We start from the raw sequence: 5874 nt of genomic DNA, 5'->3' as shown, positions 1-5874 counted from the left end.
CAACCAACAAACCAGCCAACCACAACCAACCTACCAACCATGACCAACCAGCCAGTGAACCACCACAAACCAGTCACAACCAACCAACCAACCGACTACATCCAACCACAACTAACTGTAACCCACCCACCAACCAACCACATCCAACCAACCAACCACAACCAACCACAACCAGTTCAGCATTTAAACAGTGTATTGCATAGTCTTTCACCCAGAAGTCACAGTCACAACACAAAATAACTCATTGTCTAAAGACCCACATAACAAAAGGGCACCTGTTCCTCCTGGACAGGATGGTGAGGGCCTCATTGCCCAGAGATGTTTCTTGCCCAACACTACTTCAGCTGCCGTGACCTCCTTCAGCCTTGGTCCCCCACACCCAGTTAGGAGGGGTTAAGGGCCTCATCCATGATAGAGATGTAAATTCTGGAATCAAATTCTGCAAGGCCCCGGATACTCTTCCTACAAGCCCACACACCCTTGCCTCAGCCTAGGGATGACTGTTCTGGCCATGCTGGCCACACACAGCCCTCTCCAACCTGCCTGTCCGGGCTGGATTTCCCATCTTGTGAGTTGAAACCGTCTTACGCTGTTTCATTTGTCTGGACTCTTCCCTTGTTTCTCTGCTGCAGACAAGGTGCTAGAACCTTGCCCTCTACTCTTGAAGGCAGCAGAACACCTGGGGTAGTGGTTCCACAGTGGGGGGTGGGGGGGCTCTTCATGTTAGGAAAGGCCATGTTTTACCTTCAGGCTCTTTTTGCCTTTTAGGACTGGGTTGTTTTGGGATTCCTCGCCTTGGATTGAGTCCTGCGTACCATCCCATGCTGGTGGAGCACTCAGTTGCCCTGGAGTTTCTGTCCTGGTGGTCCGAGAGATGGGAAGTTCTCCTGCCGGTCATTTCCATCTGTGGTTGGCTTGTTTTGTGAAAGTTGCACACTTGCTGGATAGGAGAAGGGAGCTGCTCCCGCAGATCCTCAGGCCTGGCAATCCTCTTACATTCACCAGTGGAAGTGGGTTTGACAACTGCTTCTAGGTGAGCTCTCTTCTGCTATTTCTCGGGGAGCAAGAAAGCACACGGGCTTCTCCAGCACCACCCTGTGTGGGGCCCACCTCTGGGGGTGCAGGGAAGCCTTGGGATCAAAAGCAGATTGAGCAGAATCTAGGCGGGGTGGCCACATTGGTCAGGGTTCTCCAGGGGAACAGATAAGTATGTGTTTAAGATAAGGAATCAGCTCACGTGATCACGAGGCTGAGAAGTCCCTAGACTTGTGTCTGTGGCTGGAGACCCAGGAGTTATCCAGTCCGAGTCCAAAGGCCTGAAGCCTAGAGCTCAGGAGGTGTGAGTCCCAGTCTGAGGGCAGGAGTCCAATGTCCCTGCTTAACAGCCAAGCAGAGGGCAAGTCTTCCCTCCCTGCCCTTTGCTCTGTGCTAACAGACTGGACGGGATCCCCACCACACCCTGAGGAGGGGACACTCTGCTCTACCCAGTTGAATGTTCACCTTACCCAGAAACATGCTCACAGACACACTAAGAATAATGCTTAGCCTAATAACCCCAAACACCCCTGGCCTGGTGCAGTTGCACACATTACCTCGACAGTGGCCTTGAAGCCACCAAAGAGAGGCGCTTCCTGCTCACTGGGTCTGAGTCCAGGATCCATCCACTCCGACCTGCTGGGAATTAGGCACTGGTGTCCTGCACTCAGGCAGTGGGGCTGTTAGGGAAGGAGCAGCCGGCCTCTCGGCTGACTGCTGGGGTTGGGTGAAGATGGTGTAGTAGGTCCCCTGTTTCTTGAAACAAGCGCATGTCAGTTTACAAGTGTGTTCACTTACTCGCATGGCCATTGCCGTGACATAACCCTGCACGCAGCTATGCACACTGCCGCCAGGGAGTCACTTAACATCACGCAGGCTCAGGTTCCCAGTGTCGGCCATGGAGACCAACGGGTGGCCCTTCCTGATGGAGACCAGCGGGTTCCCCTTCCTGATGGAGACCGACAGATGCCCCTTCCTGATGGAGACCAGCAGGTTCCCCTTCACGCTGGAGACCAGCAGGTGGCCCTTCCTGATGGAGACCAGCAGGTACCTCTTCACGCAGGAGACCAACGGGTACCTCCTCTCCATGGAGACCAGTGTGTGCCCATTTGAAGATCTGGTGACGATGCTATGAGATGAACTGGATGTCAGCCCCATTCACCTGTGTGGCTGGCGCCTTTAAGGCACAGCCTAGCTGGGTCTACACAGCAGGTTTGGTTGTATTGCCGTGGAAGAGTAGGGGCATGGGAGGTGGGTGACATCTAGCATTAAAGAGAAGTTGGTGTACTTAGTTAAGTGTCTGAGTCTTGATTTTGGTTCGAGTCATGATAGAGGTGGTGAGATCTGACCCAGCTTCGGGCTCCAAGCTCAGTGCGGAGTCTGCTTGGGACTCCCTCTGCCTCTGCCTCCTGCTCTCTCTCTTAAATCCATAGATAAAATCTGATAAAAAATAAACAGACGTTTAATAGGTGCTTCTTGAAGAAGGAGAGCATAGGGGATAACCCCCCCACACACACACACCACATGGTGGCTAGGTGTTGACAAAGCACCAATGGCGAAGAAAGAAGTTCAGGACGTCAGTGCTCTTAGGGTGTGTGTCAGGGGCTCGGCATCCAGACCTTGGATCTGGGAGCACGCGGGGCTGGGAGCCTGCAACCGCTCTCGGAGCCCAAAGGGGACAGGAGTGAATGGGAGCTCGTGCCAGATGTCAGCATGCCAGCCAGTCTGGGGAGAAACACTTGTTTCAGGATCAAAAGTCCCCATCAGTTCTCTTCCTTTGAGGTCGAGTATTGTATGCGGAGGGCTCAGGGCAAGGGAGGTATGGGTGACCTTGAGAAATGGGGTCTGTGGGGCCATCAAGGTGTCTGTGCTGGGGACTCTGCCAAGAGACCGCATGGTTCAGTTACTCTCTCCCTCTGGGTCAGCCTGTGACCAGGGCCACGATCGCCCCAAAGGATAGTCAGTTTTTCATGAATATCATCTACCGAAATAAGAAAAATAGAGAAACGATTGATTAGGGCATAGCGAAGCTGTCGCCTGGAAAAGAAAGGTGCACTGAAGTTTTAGCACCAAAAACGGTCAAGCTGGGAACATCAGCGACATTCCAAATGGAATCCACAGTCCGACTCCACATCTGGAGGTTCCGACTGCATTTTCCACTTCGAGATTCCCCATTATGTGTGCTCAGAAGGCTTTGGCCATCAAAAGCATAGTGGGTTCTTTGCTCTGTGGCCGAGGCTGTGCTGGTCTGAGTCTCACCCGTGTAGATTGTGGGAACCAGTCTTGGGACCAGGTTTACATAGGGTCTGAGGAGCGTAGACTACAGTGGGCACGAAGCAAGCTCCCTGACCTGGGCGCTGGGGGGCCGAACTCCTGCATCACTGTGTTGGGGGTCCCAGCTCTGCGAGAGAGAGCAGGAGAGAGGTTTCAGTTTCCTTCCTCTGCAGGGCTCGAAAATACCACTGGGCACCAAATGACTTGGTTAATCTTACGACTGGTACGGGTGTCTGCGGTACACAAAATTTCACCTTACATGTTCGTAGATGTGAAAAACAGCCATTTTCCCATGTTGTTTTAGAAAAGTAGTAGCTTGGCATGGGCAATAAGGTAAAGTAGTTTGAGAATTTCAGAAGAGGCCAATATTCTAACTCGAGCAAAGAGGTTCCAAGGCCTGGGCTCCAGACCTGGGGACACCGAGTCCAGGAGGAGATTTGTTCACGCTCGGGGTCCCCAGTGCAGGAAAGTGCTCTCAGCACAGTGGGGCTTCTCAACTCTGGTCGCATCAGCATTTCAAAATCCTCCCCAGGAGACACCCAGATCCTGCTCTGGACCAAAAGGAACCAGAATCTCGGAGGAGGGTAGGGCTGGACATCTGTGTTTTACCAAGAGCACCCTGGGTGGGTGCTGAGAGCCACCACATAGAGCTTTCTGTCTGCTGCAAAACCAGAGTCAGCCGGGTGCGGGGGTTGGGGCTGAGATGGTGCAGGGGACAATGTGGTGTGGCTGGTGAGAAGTGGGGTCCCCTCTGCGGCCGAGCTTAGGGGGGAGCCCCGTTCCCTTTGCCCCTTGATCAGCATTATCGAGGCGGCCAACGGCCCCATGGAAGGTTGGACGGCGGCCCTGCGGGGAGCGTAGAAAGTTGACAAACACTGAGTGGGCCAGTCCCTTCCCCGCAGCATCTCCGCAGCAGACGAGCTCTCATTAGCTCCTCTCACGGTGAGTCATCGCCCAGCGGCCCCTCCGTCAGCCTGCGCCGACCCACGTGCACTTCAGGGAAGTGGTGACTGACGGCTTGTCCCAAAATGGAAATGCAGATGCCAGAAGCGTAATTAAAATAGAACAATCAGGATTTTTAAGCCCGCACACATGCAGGCACAGCTTGCGCTGGAAACGAAGCCGACGTGGTGGCCTTGAATGGGAACGCGCTGGGGTGTAGATTTGTGACGCAGCAGCACCGAAGGAGGGGGGTTGAGGCCTCTGGACTTTTCTCTGCCGGGGTCCCCGACTCCAACCACGTTCTACCCCCTGCAGGCTGGGCTGCGTCTTCCCCGGCTCAGTCCTCACGGCCTCCAGCGCGACGTCCATCTCCCAAGAGGAATTCGGTCAGTGACGTCTGAGCGGAAGACGACGGACCCGGCCTCTGCGGGCCCACGGGGGGCACATCTCACCGGCTGGGGAACGTCTCCTGCCGCCGCAGGGTGAGCAGGGAGAGGGCAAACGCTGCTTGGTGTTTTCAAGGCGGCGGCGACCGTCCGGCAGCTAGATGGGCCTCTGGGACAAGAGAGTGGGGGGAAGCCACGTCTTCGGGCCTGGCAGGAGGGAGCGCTCCAGAGGCTGAGCCCGGCGTCAAGAGCTCTGCGCCCTTGCGAAGGACGAGAGGAGCAGGTGGCGGCCCCGTGTGCTCCTGCACTCGTCCCCCCGGCAGGGCTGTCGGGATCGGCAGGGTGACCCGGGCACCGAGCCGCGGCCACGGCCCGTCCTCCTCAAGGTCCCTGTGGAATGTGGACACATCTCCAACTGCATCTGAGCGATAGAGGTGGTGCGTGCGGGGCAGGGGGACTCTGAGGAGAAGCCCAGCCCGTGCCCGCAGAGGGGAGGCCCACCGAGGGTGGACGTGACCCATCGGAGGCATGAGGGCAAGGATGGGAGAGAACTTTCTTCTCTCCGGCATTGTGGCCACGTAACATTGTGACTGAATTTTAGAACACCAGTGGGAAGGCCCGGGGGGGGGGTGAGGTGTACGTCTTCAGAGTGTCTGAGTAGAGCTGACACCATGCAACAGCCCAACGAGAGTACTGGGCTCCTGGTTTACGACGAAGGAGAATAAAATGTCTACTTTCCACTAAACAACTTGCAAATGCAGCTGAATCTCTAGTCCTGGGCTAGTCTTGGTTCCCGGCAGCCAAGGAGAGTGGAAGCTGGTTGAGGACGACGAGTGGGTCGCTTGGGACCAATTTAGTCACGTTTACTACCGACCCATGCCTTGTGCACTGCGAGTCCCCGACACATTGCAGGAGAGCAAAGGCTGACTTGTCCAAGCCCGTGTGGGCCCTGCCCTGAGACAGTTGCTGTCGCCTTATTAAATGTCTTTGTGTTTTCAAGGTCAGCATTTCTTGATTTGTAGCTTTTAATGGCATTTTGCCGGGATACTAATACAAAGGAAGATAGTTTAAATTTTTGGACGTGCTCTAACGTGTCCATATGGGAGATGGCGTGCCTAGGAACAGATGCTTACATTACTCCTGGGATCTGTTATTTCTACAGATTGCTGCTGCCAGACCAGCATCTCATAATCTTCTGGAGGTAGGGATGCGGATCAGATTTTCTACCGGCATTATA

General features: G+C 54.9%; 1 long non-coding RNA gene across 1 annotated transcript in view; it reads left to right on the top strand.

Annotated features, from left to right (window-relative positions):
• Nucleotides 1–2283, top strand: part of LOC132010358 (uncharacterized) — a 4609-nt gene extending 2326 nt beyond the window's left edge. Inside the window, exons 2-3 of the long non-coding RNA XR_009402240.1 lie at nucleotides 769–1033; nucleotides 1912–2283. This is a non-coding gene — a long non-coding RNA (uncharacterized LOC132010358). The remainder of the gene's footprint in view (nucleotides 1–768; nucleotides 1034–1911) is intronic.
• The last annotated feature ends 3591 nt before the right edge of the window (nucleotides 2284–5874 follow it).

The sequence above is a fragment of the Mustela nigripes genome, chromosome 2 (genome assembly GCF_022355385.1).
Source record: "Mustela nigripes isolate SB6536 chromosome 2, MUSNIG.SB6536, whole genome shotgun sequence".
In the NCBI taxonomy this organism is placed as follows: domain Eukaryota; kingdom Metazoa; phylum Chordata; class Mammalia; order Carnivora; family Mustelidae; genus Mustela; species Mustela nigripes.
Note: the sequence above shows the minus strand (reverse complement) of the source record. Positions and strands in the feature narration are given on the sequence as shown.